Source organism: Rousettus aegyptiacus, unplaced genomic scaffold (genome assembly GCF_014176215.1).
Source record: "Rousettus aegyptiacus isolate mRouAeg1 unplaced genomic scaffold, mRouAeg1.p scaffold_m13_p_12, whole genome shotgun sequence".
Lineage (NCBI taxonomy): Eukaryota > Metazoa > Chordata > Mammalia > Chiroptera > Pteropodidae > Rousettus > Rousettus aegyptiacus.
Genome location: NW_023416287.1, coordinates 66,720,776 through 66,734,973, shown reverse-complemented (window position 1 = coordinate 66,734,973; position 14,198 = coordinate 66,720,776). Strand labels below are relative to the sequence as shown.

General features: G+C 47.2%; 1 protein-coding gene and 1 pseudogene across 2 annotated transcripts in view; both read left to right on the top strand.

Annotated features, from left to right (window-relative positions):
• LOC107501298 overlaps positions 1 to 14,198 on the top strand; it is a 104,344-nt gene that overhangs the window by 17,294 nt on the left and 72,852 nt on the right. The window lies entirely within an intron of this gene.
• LOC107501288 lies at positions 4,723 to 13,914 on the top strand (annotated as a pseudogene). The gene is made up of 2 exons (XR_001594727.2): positions 4,723 to 12,252; positions 13,377 to 13,914. The product of XR_001594727.2 is annotated as an uncharacterized LOC107501288 (transcript).

The following is a 14,198-nucleotide window of genomic DNA, read 5'->3' as shown; positions in this document are numbered from 1 at the left end:
TTCATGCACACATGTCTACCTCCTCCCTGATAGCTTCACTTGAACGACTAACAGACATCTCAGACTGACCGCATCATAACCTGATCTCCCTCCCTGCCAACAAATATACCCCTCTTCTCATCTCGGTTAATGGCAATCCCATCTTTCCTGTTGACTTCTCTCACTCACACTTCTCATTAAATAGGCAAGGAAATTCTGTTGGTTCTACTTCAAAATATATACAGAACAGGACCATTTCTCACCATCCACGTTGCTACTGTGCTGGTGCGAGCCACCATCATCCCGGGTCACTGAAGGAGCCTTCTAACTGCCTCCTTGCTCCTGCCCTCGCTCCCATACAGACTGGTGTTCACGGAGCAGCTAGAGGGATCCTGTTAAAGTCATATCATGTTACTCTTCTGCCCAGGTCCCTCCCGTGTCTTCTCAGTGAATCCAGAGACTTTATGGCAGCCTATCAGGCCCTTTATCACTTTGTCCACCCTCTCACCTCTCCAACCTCGTCTCCTACTGCTTCCCGTGTTCAGTCGCTCCAGCCACTCTGGCCTCCTCATTCTTCAAACATCCTGCACAGGGTCCTGCCTCAGGGCCAGCTCCCCTGCTTGGCACATTCTTCTCCAAGATATCCGCAGGGACTATTTCCTCACCTTCTTCAAGTCTTTGCTCAAATGTCACCTTCTTGATGAGGCCTTCACTGAACAAGTCGGTGAAACTCCCCCTTGCCAGTGGCACTTTATCTGTATTGCCTTACATATTCTATTCCTTCTCCCTTTCCCTTTGAACATACCATTAACTTATGTGTAGGTTCCATGAGGGTAGGGTTTGTGTCTTTGCTATATTCCCAGCGCCTTGAGTTGTGCCAGCCTCACCGTTGGTTACTAATAAATGTTTGCTGAGGTAATGATTGGAAGAAGGGATGACTGGCATGTCGTTCTCTGCTTGGGTGTCTGCATATGCAGCATGCCTGTTGGGCAGGAGGATAAGAACCTATGAGAGCTGGCATGGTGAAGAGAGGGGTCGCCCACAGTAGAACAGCCTATAGGCCTCCCCTTCATTGTAGCCAAAATGGAGGTTCCTCGGGTCCAATAGTCGCTCAGGTGCTCACTGAGACAGGCATGTAGGAATGAGCGAACTCCTGGAGGCTGGTGCTGGGTTGGGGTGGCAAGAGGCTGAGAGAGACAGGTCTGCCACGTCCCAGGGAAAGGGCAGTGGGGAAGCCCTGAAGCAGGCTTCTGAGGAAGTTTGTCTTCCCCTGGAGACAGTCAGCATTTGCATAATGCCCTCAGATGATAGACACAGCACGGTCCGCCTCAAGCACTGGACAAGGGAGGCCTCTTGTCCAGCTCCTTCCAGCTCATTCTTCCACATCCTCCTCCCCTTCCCCTCAAGCTGAGGAGCGGAGACCCAGCAGAGGGAGGGAGGAAAGCAGGTGCTCCAAGCAGACCGCTCCCCACTCCCACACCTCAAGGGAGCCTGGCAGGAGGGAGCTTTGCTGGAGGCGGTGAAGCAGGCTGAGCTGAGGGCAATGTCTAAGCTCTACAAGAATTTCGCTGAGGGAGGGAAGGGGCCTTTCCACTGAGCATGGCTGATGGCAGTGGTTATGGGAGATAACAATGTGTTTTGTTAACTAAGTAAAGCATCTAAGAGAAAATAAACAACGTTTGGAAAACTGAGTTTGCAAATCCCAATCCATGAAGAACAGCAAGGAGCAATCTTTGCTTTATGAGATAGCTTTACTCAAGACACAGAGGAGAAAAAAAAAAAAAACAGAAAATATAATTCCCTAAAAATATTTCAGACACTGCTCCAGGTTTCTACAGAACAAGATTTCATACACTGAGTCAATCTGGGCAGGGAAGCATGCTGAGAGGGTGCAGGCCCTGGTCTCGGCCCCATGTTGTTTGACTTCTGCAGGGACAGCCCCACCATAACCAGGGGGACAGCCCTTGACCTCAGCTGTCATCTCACCAAAGTGTGTTGGCGATCCCTGGATCACAGGGTCATAGAATTTTAGAGCTAAAAGGTGTGAATCAGCTCAATTCTTTATGATATACAAGATGAGGCAGGCTTGGAGGAGTGGATGGTTTGGTCAGGATCACACAGAAAATTAGGAGTTGTGATAAGTGTGGAAAATGGTCCCCAAAGATGTCCACACCCTAATCTCCAGAACCTTCTAATATGTTCCCTTACATGGCAAAAGGGGCTTTTCAAATGTGATTAAGTTAAGGATTTTGAAATGGAGAAATTATCCTGGATTATCCAGGGATAATCACAAGGGTCCAAATAGGAGGGAGGCAAGAGGCCAGAGTTAAAGAGGAAGATGTGACAGCAGAAGCAGAGGTCAGAGTGATGCAGCCACGAGCCAAGGAATGCAGGTGGCTTCTAGAAACTGAAAAAGACGTGGAAACAAATTTGCCCCTATAACCTCCAGAGGGAATGCAGCTCTGCTAACACTTTGATTTTAGCCCCATAAGACTCACATTGAACTTTTGATTTTCAGACCTGAGACGTAATATTTTTTAAGTCATCAAGTTAGTGATATTTTGTTAACAGCAGCAATAGGAAGGCAGTCCAGAGGAAAAGCTGGCATTATACTGCCCATCTCCTGACTCCTGTTCACATGGTCTTTCTGTCATAGTTCTGAACTGCTGATGGAGCACAGCGATTCCTTGAGTAGGGTGAAAGTACCAGGTCCTGGCATGAGACCTGTGGCAAGTGTTGTGACAGAGGTACCAGGCAGGGAAGCATGTGGTCAGCTCAGGTATGATTCATACAAGGACAGCTGCTGGAGTTTTGAGACCTAGAATCCAGGGTGGTCAGTGCTAAAGAGTTGGGGAGGCCACTTAGAGTTCTCCATCTGACTGTTAGACTCTGGACATGGGGTCAAGGGACACTCAGGAGTAGGGGCAGTAGGACCTCGGCCATGGAACAGTACGCATGGATTGTAACCAGAACATGAATGAGGGGGTTCATGGGTGGGGAGGGCTGGCTCTGCAGGGGTGCATGAGAGCCCTGTGACAGTCACTGTCATTAAAGGCAACAAATGAATCTTGGGGAATGAGGTGGTCAGCCACAGGCCACTCAGCTCAGGGGTGCCTGGGGAGGCTAAATGACCCAAATCACTTCCCCTTTCAACAGGGACTGCTTTTAGAATTGAGATAGGGGTGGTTTAGAGCTGAGTGGGGGTGGTAGGGTAGGAGGGAAGGAATGCCAGTGAAAGCAGCTTCAGGAAGCTGAACAAGACAGAAGCGGTTGAAATGAGATGGAGGTTGATATTTCCCACCATTGTCATAGACGAATTTAATACAGTCATAATCATATACAAGTAATGCAAAGTCCTGCTATCACTCAATTATGGTTATAAAATAAGGTACATGTCATTTTAAATGCCCAAATTCCAAAAGCTCAGCAGCTCTAAACCTTGGCTGAGATCATTCTCCTAGAATGATCTGGAGAGCTTAGTAAGATCCTAGGGCCTGGTCACACCCAGCATGAGTCCTATCCCTGACTTGGCTTATTTAAAGGCGGCCTGGGCACTAGGATTCGTAGAAGGCCTTGTGGGCACTGCTCTGTAAGCCCCACTATCTTCCCGCCTGTACACTGCATATCTCCAAGTACGTAGTTGTGTCCAAGGGTCCCCCAGGCACATGCTCACTTAGGCTTGGGGCAGAACCCTCTGCGGTCTCTGGCACAGCCTCCAGCCATGGTGCTGGGCCACTGCCCCTCACTCTGGGAACCTCCAGCCTAAGGAGATGTTACAGGCCTCAAGTATAAGGCAGGCCCTCTTCTGAGACCTCACGGAGTCCCCAGATATCATGGCCATTTCACCATCATCTGTGTGATACAGAAGAGAGTTGGGAGTAGACACAGTCGGTGGTCTTAGGCAACGGTGGTTAAAATATCACCCTTCTAGAGATTTTACAGGAATGTGTGACCGTATTCTCAGGGTCTGTGAAGTGACCTGACAAGAAAGGGGCCCCTGACGCTGGAGCTCCAGAGGTGCATGTAGACCGAAGGGCGCCTTCCGCACACAGCGCCACACTCTCCTCCAGCTCTTGGCCCGCAGAGCTCCTTCCAGAGGTGGGTCGACCTCCAAACACGAGGAACCAGGGGCTGGATCGACTCAAATTTAACCAAAAGGCCATTCGAGTGTTTTTCCTACAAGGGAATTCCTCAGAATTCAAGCCTCCACCATTTGGGAGGCAGAAAACTACCTGAAACTTTAAAGTTTTCCCAGTCTCTGTTCATTAAGAGTTAATTTTTGCCCGTATAGAACTAGCTGCTTCCCTTTTTATATCTTCAAGGACACCTTGCTGATTGTTTAGTTATCTAGTGTCAGTAAATTAGTGTTTTTGCAAATTGAAGTCCACAGTTCTTGATGAGAATTTTAAAATGTTATCCTGAGTAAACTGGTACAGGTGCACCAGAAAACTTTAGCAGTTTCTTATAAAACTAAACCTACAACTGCCATATAACCCAGCGCTTTCACTCTTAACCCAGCGTTCATCCCAGAGAAATGAAATCTGTGTTTACACAAAAACCTGTACATTGAACACACAGTGTAAACATGTACGTATTTGCCTTACTGTTAAAGTGTACAGCTGAAACTTATTGGATTTCATTAACCAATGTCACCATAAAAAATTAATTAAAAAAAAACTGTACATGAATGCTTATAGCAGCTTTATTTGTAATAGCCAAAAACTTGAAACAACCCAGATGTCCTTCAACAGGTGAATGGTTAAACAAACTGTGGTACAGCCATAACATGGAATACTACTCAGTGATAAAAAAGAACAAACTATTGATACACTCAGTGCTTTGAATGGATCTTAAAGGAATTGTACTGAATATATAAGAACCAATCCTAAAGGTTGAATACTGTGATTCCAGTTGTCGAACATTCTTGAAATGACCAATTGTAGTGATGGAGAACAGATCAGTGGTTGCTGGGGGTTCAGGAGGTGGGTGTGGTTACAAAAGGGATCTTTGCGGTGATGGAACTGGTCTAGTTCTTGACTGTGGAGGTGGAAACAGCACATGATAAAATTGCATAGAACTAAATACACACAAAAATAAACCAATGAGTAAATGCATGTTAAATCGGTGAAATCTGATTAAGATTGGTGCATTGTCATTGACATTCTGAATGTCAATGGCCTGGTTGTGATATTACTATAGTTTTACCAGGTGTTACCTTTGGGGAAACTAGGTGATACGTGGGATCTCTCGGTATAATTTCTTATAACTGGACGTGACTCTACAATTATTTCAAAGTAAGAAGTTTAATTTTTAAAAAAAGTTTTGTGGATATTTTGATGGTAATAAAAAAACGAATATCTGTATATTCTGGATGATCCGAGTGATCCCTTTATAGCCTTATAACCTAGTTCATCAGTGCTTCCTTCGGTGTGAATGGCTATTGCCAGTCACTTTGCATCAGTAACAACCAGTAGGGAAGAACAGATCCAAGGACAAGCCTCCCCAATGAGCAGGTCAAGTGTCGGGCTCATGGTACAAACCAGGAAAGATTTTGCAAAGCAGGACTGAGAAAAATTCTTATGAATCCCCAGTGTTGGCTTTATTATTATAAAACTACTTAAATATCTATAAGCTCATATACAGTAATAAAGCCAAAACAAATTTCCAACTGAATGTAATAGAAACTACAAAGCCAATAAAATTCAAATTACTGGCATTAATTTAACGCAATGAATGACGCTGTTGCACAGAAAGTAAATTGCTGATCGTAAAGTGGAGATGATACACTGAACAGATCTGTCCATCATCTTCACTTGGAACTGGGATTTTTTTTACAGCTTGAACTTTCTAGGGAGCCAGAGAGCAAGCAGGAAAGGCCTCAGCCCTTCCAGAATAAATGTAGCAAAGACAACTAGTTCTCAATCTTAATAACAAAAGTCTTGCTCTGACACAGCCCTCCAGCCTTGCTAGCTGGTTTCCTGGCCTTTGCAAATAGGACAAGGGGATTGCTTCTGCACATTAACCCCTCATGAAGTGACCACAGAGAATCTGACAGTCAATGTGAGGTTGGAAAATTATGAAAAGCAGATACAGAAACTAAATATTTTAGCAATTGAGAGGAAAAAGCACAGAGATTCTGAGACAACCACAGTATGACTTCATAGTACAATAAATAATGTTCATGATAATGACCCTGAGGAATAAATGAAAGGTTGAATTAGGTTGAGACTCTTGTGTTTAGGAAGACCAGGAAGGCCCATCTGGACCCTTACATGTTTTTGAGTTCTGGTCCTTGAGTGAGCACACTTCAGTTAGCTCCAGACCTGTGCATTTGGGGTCACTCCTTCCCAGCAGGGAGAGGGCTGTGTGAGTGTGTGTGTGTGTGTGTGTGTGTGTGTGTGTGTGTGTGTTGGGACTGGGTGGCAGAGGGAGACTGAATTCCATGAAATGCAGAACAAGTGGCCTCACACAATTAACCCCGACCCCCACATCCTCCGCACTCAAGCCTGCTGATAATTGCCCCCTCATTTCAGGATTTCGAGGTGGCACATCTGCCCTTCCAAGCTTTCATCTCTTCACCTCTTCATGCCTCTTCTGACAGATAATTATGGCTGAGTGTGAACATCACCAGGAAAGCAGACCTCTTATGTACAAGTTGGGCACTTAAATGAGCATTTTAAGCCCAATTATTAATAACAGTGCTCAAGAAAATGATATCAGCAAAAGCTTCTGAAATGTTGACTTATATTGTGACTATGGAAGAAAAAGGCCATTTCCATGACAAATAGGGGAACTTTTATGAAGTAATTAAATATTAATTTATGCAACAAATATTTATTACATGCCCTCAATATTCAAGATATCTTATTAGGAACCACAGGGTATACAAAACCATACATGATTTAGTTCCTAATCTAACGGACCTTACAACCAGGGAATGTAAAAAAGATTTATTGTTTAAAAGACCTGCAGTATAAAGAAGTATCAAAAATGTCTTTCAATCTTAGCACTTGAGGAGGTGAGAAACGGGGGCCTTTAAGCAGAGGGGACCCTTAACAATAACGAGTGTGGAGAGGGGCAGGAACGGGAAAGCGGGCATGCCCCGTGGAGAGGCTGGTATGGGCAAAATTGTGGAGGAGGGAAGCAAGGAAGCAGTGAGTTTCTCTGGACTGTGAAATGCTAATGGAGGAGTAGCTGGAAATGGTCAGAGACCGCACTGTAAAGCATTTTTAAACACCAGGCTAAGGAGTTAAGCTTTACTCTTTGGAAAATGGAGTGTGTGCCGGTGGCTGAGGGGAGGGGGGAGTGTGGACAATTAGCAGGAATTAGACTGGCCTCCAGCCAGGAGGCCACTGTAGGAGTCCATGTAGAAGGCCTGGAGAATGGAAGCATAACTTTTTTTGATAGTTTCAGAGAGTCTGGCAAATCTATGTCGAATCAAGTCTGGAGGGGGAGCCTCCTTTTTGGTCAAAAGGCAGCAGGACAGAAGATAGCACAGTGTTTGATAACATTTATGGGTTACAGCAAGGAGGGGGACCCAGCCTCCAAGACATTCTCTGCCTGAAAGGGCTTCCCCAACTTCAATATTTTTAAATTACTCTACCAAATCTATCTTATTTGCAGGTTGATACTTTGCAATTTTGAATTGATCCCACAGTTATGTGGTTTCATGAGCTGTGACTTGAATCTCCCCAGAAGGTAACCCACACCTGATGGTGAGTCCCAAACCTGTTTTGCTAAAGTTGGTCAAGACTTCTTACGTACTAGGAGTGTGCCTGGCACCCAGTACATTCACACCAAAAGCAGACATTTATAACCATGGTTTCTGTGAAACGCCTAGCTCAGACTGAACTTCATTTATTGGTTTGTGTATTTGGCTGGGTATGCTGAGCCCGACTATGTGCAAGGAGCCAGGCCACCTCTCTGGCTACCAGCCGTAGTGACCTTCCCCTTCTCCGAGATCCTGCACTTGGGGGCATGTGTGGCACATCCCTGGTTTGCCTTACTGGCAAGTTCATCCTTCCAGAGCTGGAGGCTGTAGAGGTTCCCCTGTTGTCTGAGATTCAGACTGACCACCAAAGAGGAGTGGATCGAGGGTCACCCTTGCGGGGAGCCTGAGGAGTAAGCCTTCATGTCACTTCTAAATGTGTCACCATGAAGAAAACAGCATTGCATATGGCAGCAATAACGGCGGCTACACACGGGGTTCTCCATCTGTGTCAGGCACTATGGACCAACTTCTTTTAAGATATACTTGTTTTCAGAGGGACTATGTAATGTTCCCCTGGTTACACAAATCGTAAGCTGGGATCGAACCCACAGCAATTGGGCTCCAAATCTTAGGTCCTATCTTATCCTCTCTGCTGTCCCTTTGGGTATGAAATAGGATTGCATTTAGGTGCAGGTAACAACCTGACCACTATGTCCTGAAAAGGTGTGGGATTCACTACCCTATTTCCAATGCTTAACATAGGATCAGACATACAATAATGATGATAAATGAATAATAATTAAATAAATTCAATAAACATTAAACAAATACAGGAGTGAATAATTTCCTTAAATAAGAATTTCACTAATGTCTCGCATCAACATAACATTTTATTGTTAGTGTTCACTCCCTTTTCAGGAGTGGCAGAGAAGACTCTATGCTTCTTCACCTGTGAAAACAGTTCTGTGCAGAGGCCAGGACAGGTTTTCATATCCCTCTTTTGCAGAGGAGGAAACCGAGGCTTAGAAAGTTTAAGTAACTTGGCTGAAGTCCCACAGTAAGGACATCGCCATGTAGAATTCAAAAGTCTTATCTTCTGACTCTGAGGTCATACCCCTTCTCCATAGCCATGTTCCTCTAAATAACCTGGTAGAGGCTAAGAGGCATAGTCTTTCTTTTCTCATTAGTATTCTTTCCAAAGTAGGTGCAGAGATTTTACCAATGGGCCAGTTCTATTAAATGCCATAAACCAGTAGCTCCCACCCTTCCCTTCCCGTGTGGTCTTCCATCCTGCTTTGGAAAGCGTCTGTGAGCCTCACGTTCTAAAGGCAAGGGGAAAAAACATGTTAGATCTCTAATATGATAATAACATAAAAAAAATTTATGGTGCCTCAGAGAGAGAGAATTACAAATGGATGAAAGGTGACCATGTAATGTGGAGGCTTTTTTTTAGGGTGTAAAAGTACATAGAAGAAAATAGAGTGAAAATAGAACCTGCAGAAAATGGAAAGCAATGAGTCTGTTTAATTGGTGTTCCTGCTGCAACCCACCTCCTTGCACAGTGATGCCATTTTTAATATTTCCTACTTTGTCATTTTTCAAGTAGCTCTGCAGTCTCTCACTTATTTGCTAGTCTTCAGTAGATTTCTGTAGCTCTCAGAGCATGAGGCGTGCCTTCGGCTGGGTCTTTTCTGCCCTTCTGCAAGCCTTGTCCTCGCCACTTCTCACAAGGGTTGTGGTCCTTCCCCGAAGTCAGACCCCGGGCCAGGCAGAGGTGAGGATACCTCAGGCTGTGCTGCTCGGTGTTCCCTCTGCCGAGTCTGCCATACTGGGGTGGACTGTGCCTGGCTGGGGGCATGCTGTGAGTGACCCTGGGTGAGGCGTGGCGAGGGGCCAGGGGGCTCACCTCCCACCCAGGAAAGCTGACACTCACAGGTCAGGTTCCTTCACGAGCTCCGGTCTCTGGCACAGCCTTTCCCCTTCCAAGTTCCCAGGCAGGTTGCCATGAGTCCTGCCCCTGCTGGGAGACATCCGGGGGCCTGCACCCCAGATGCACAGGCTGTGGTGGGGTTCTCCCACCGCCCTCTTACTGTAGGCCTCGCTCTGCCCAGTGGGGGAGCTGCCAGGTTGCTCTGTGCAGCCCTCACATCCAGCTGTACTTCGCCAAAGTCACTGGCTGTTCAGTAAATAAATCCCCCAAGTCTTACCCCATTCCAGACTTCACTGTTCTTGAGGAGGCCCCTGACCCTCTGCCCATAACTGTCTACACCTGCTGCAGGTGCTCTTTGACTTAACTGTGGAGCATCTTTTCTCCTTTGTCCTTGGGCTTCGGGCCTCCCTGCCTGCTGCTTTTCCTTGTTGCACCATCCATCCAGCAGATGAGCTTTGAATTTTGTTCTAAGCTGTTCCTTCTGATTCCCATTCTCTCCTCACTCGGATCTGTCATTGGCACAAACAAGTCACGCAGCCCATCTCAGCGTGGACAGAGAGGAGAATGATTGGTTCCTTCCAGGACTATGATGGCTGGGGTTGGGGGTGGAAGGGCCCAGGCAGTGCGAGGGGACAGGAGGCTTGTCTTGTCCTTATCGTCCTGCAACACCACCCCCTTTCCACTCTCAGGCCTCTCCTGGCCCCTCCTGCCTTGGACTCGCCTTCCAGCTTGGCTGGCCAGGAGCTTCCCAGCCGGGCCCCAACTCCTCTTGGGCCCACTGCTAACCTTCCACTCGAGGGGTGCAGACCACCCATGACTATCCCTGCCCCTCTACTGTTCCAACCGAATGCCCAGAGTGAGCCAGGCTTCTGACTGGGAGTAGAAGGCCCAGCCCACTGCCCCTGGATGATGTGCATGGGGCAGGTACAGGAGGGCTCCCAGGGACCGAGGCTCTGCCCCTGCCTTGCCTGCTCTTTGGTTGCTGGTTGCTGGGGACGCTGGAGATCAACCAGCTCTCCTAGCATCATGCAGATGGGCATGGCGTGCACGCAGTTCGTTCCTGGGGTTCCCTCATGGTGGCCTCACCCTCTGCTATGCGCTAGCCGGGGCTGGAGTTCGAATCTCCTTGCTCTTGCATCAGCATGGGGCTTTCTCTTCAATGTCCTTGACTGCCTCCATGTCCCTTAGTTTCTCAAAATACACCATAGGTGTCACACATACTCACATCAGAACTGCTGATAAGCACTGGGATAGCTTCACCTTCTTGAAACAGAACTCAATAACACAAACCCACTTACGCTGTTTTTCAAAGGCAAGGTCGTCATGTGCAGAATTTCAGTTTCTTCTGAGTTTAGTCAGACTGAGCCAGCCCTCTGAACTTGGCTGCTCGTGGACACAGATAACATCGGGCATCTGGACTTTCTAAGCAGAGGTCCTGGGGAGTCGAGAGCTCCTCCCGACAGCCAACAGCAGGCCACTGCCAGGTGGCTGTGTGATAGGCTCTCCCTTTGCAGAGGTCCTGTCCTGGGCGTCTCAAACACAACAGAGTCTTAAAAAGTGAGTGATGTCAAGGAGAGACAAGACAGAAAAGCTCAGAGACCCCAGAAACTCATCCACAAGCTAGAGGGCTGACACACCGCAGTGCTCCAGGAGCTTATGGAGGGCAAGATCAGGGAGTTGGGAGCTTCTTGGAGACATGAGCAGAGAGGAGAGCGAGCCTGCCACAGTGGGCCTGGGTGTGAAGAAAGAAGCCTCTTGCCTGTTTAAGCCATGAAGTCAGTTTTCTGGTCCATGTAGTCAAATGCAATTCTGTTTGACATACGAGGGGACCGAAAACAAGGCACTAACCCTTTTCATCTCTGTTGCCATCCACTGGTTTTCTGAAGCCTGCAATATTGATATAATTTGCTCTGCCTCCCTCTCTCCCTCCGGTGGCAGATGTCACACAGTCTGTGCCCTGTCTTCCTTCAGCTCTTCTCAGGTCACCTTGTAATTTCGCAGCACCACTCCCGTCTTGCACTTCCTAACCCCCTTGTCCTGCTTTATTTCTTTCCCAAGCACCCTCCCCTTCCATTATATATCTGCTTCTTTACTCATGTATAATCTGTCTACCGTAGAATGTGACCTTTATAAGGACACATTAAAAGGACACTTTGTTTGCCTTGCTCCTGCGGTATTGTTGGTGTCCAGAAGAATGCAGGCTACAGGAGCTACTGCGGCAATATTCTGTGAATGAATGCATTGATGTAACTAACAAGCCTGGAGGTGGGCGGGAGGTCAAGGCTGGTGCAAGGCCCATTAAGAATGCAGACTCCTTTTCCCACATGCTCACAGGATGGCTTCCAGACGGCACATCCATATTCTGGGCAGGGAGAGAGTAAAAGCCAAAAGCCAAAAAGCACGTGCCTACCGTTGTCAGGCCACATGACAACAGAAAAATAGCTTATAGCCCTCATGGTTAGAACTATGTCACGGGCCACCAACTGCAAAAGATGCTAGGACATGGCTACTGGGAATCCAGTCAGGTTCTGCTGGAGAGGAAGAGACAGGGAAAGGAGATGGTATGGCAGCCAACAGTGCCCAAACTGCCCTGTGTCCTCTACTGCTTCCCCACAACCTGATGTGGTCCTGGGTAGGGATTGCCTGGCCTGTGACAGGACTTTGGGAAACAAAATAACTTTGGGGGGAATGTGTGCCTCTAAGGTGTGGTATACACTCAGATATTAATGGTGAGTCTTCAGGTCATCTGTGAAGAACTCTCGTAAGTCTTTTTGATCTTTTAGGCAGAAGAAAGAATTTTTTCCTTTCAAAACTGTTCAATTTAAAATTCCTCTACAAACATGGGCATGATACAGGTGTACCTTGTTTTATTGCACTTTGCTTTATTGTGGTTCACAGGTGTTGCCGTCTTTTTTTTTTTTACAAATTGAAGGCAAGACCCTCTACCAGCAAAAAGATTACACCTGGCTTTATTGTGATGGTTGGGAACCGAACCCACAGTGTCTCCAAGGTACGCCTGTATTGTTATCCCTCTTTCTTCTACTTGGTGAATCTGTGGAATTCTTTCCTTGATACAAAATCGTGTGATCTTTAATTTCTACACTTTGACTTAATATCAAATATATGCTGTCTTCTGCCTTCTCGAAAGATGAGCACTGGAAGTCAGTTCTGAAGCCCATGATCTCTGCAAAGAACTTAGCCCAGAGGGATTCTATAGGAGAAATGTATTCTACTTTTTTTTTTTTATTCGGGGCCTACTTCATTTTATTTTATAAGAATAAAGCAGAACTGACTCACCAAAAAGAATCCATAGAAAAATGATATGTAGGAGTTTTTGAATAAAAATCAGCCATAAATAAGCAATAAATCCTCCATAGGCCCATTGGAAATGGATAGCAATAATGTGTTTACTGCCTCGCTCCCAAAGTGCAAATATTCATTATAATTCAGGGCAATTCATTGTCCTAGGCTGGCATTTATAAAATTCTCATCATAGTATTTGAGTAAGAACTCATTTCCTAGGACCTATTGTTATAATAAACTATAATTAGTGGCTTGTAAACAGCCATAATTCACTATTTGAAGGAAAAGGCGTGTGGACAGCTAAGTATTTGCGTGCACGTGGCCTGCACGCTGCCCTGCGCAGGGCTCTGTGCTCGAGGCCCCGGGCTGTGGGTCACCAGAACCGCTGGTTTTTCCTCGGCACCGTCCCAGTCGCAGCGCCCAATCCCAAAGCCAGATCCTGTTGTTTTACAGCTTTCTAGTCCTGATGTTCAGCATGTTGGATTCTCCAAGCCGAACCGGGCGGCCCACCTGGAAGAGGACGCGGGGCAGGCTCCCCCGCCCGGCCAGGCTCGCCAAGACACGGTGTGAGACCTCGGGCTACAACACGGGACCCGGGCGCTGCTCCGACCCCTCGTGTCTTGTGTTGCAGCCGGAGGGACGCAGGTCCGCAGCAGAGCCCTCCCCGCCGCCCCTGGACTCGGTGAAGACGATACAGAGACCGAAGGAAGGCCCGACCCGGGCGCGAGGTGGGTGCTGCGCCTGGAGAGTGGCTCTGGGGAGCCCGCCGCCCAGCCCCTTGGGGCGCGAGCAGTCTCGGTGCAGAGCTCCTCCTCAGCCTTAGTTCGGCTTTCGGGACGCGCTCCGTCCACTCCCAACCCCTCTCTCCGCCAGTTCGAATGAACTGGGCTTGAACAGCAGCAATGAAGGCAGTTGCTCGCCAAACATCTCCCCCATTGGTGGGAAAGTCCACTTAGACCTGTGTTTGGGACAACAAGCACGCCATTTTTAGGTATGGTCTTTTACAATGTATTTTCTTCAAAGGCGTAGATTAAACACCACGGGCATCTTCTTGATTTTATTGATTGCTTTACTGTCCAACATGACAGGGACTCGAGAGGGAAGTCAAATTATTTGAATTTCAACAGGGAAGAAGCTCCAACAGAGGGCCCTAAAACTGGAGGTGGGAGGTGTCAAAGGCAAGCTTCCTTCGCCATTCCTCCAGTCACAGTACTAGGGTGGGAGCTGGGGACAAAGGGCCCAGTGAGGGACACCTGCCTTCACAGCTGAGATCTG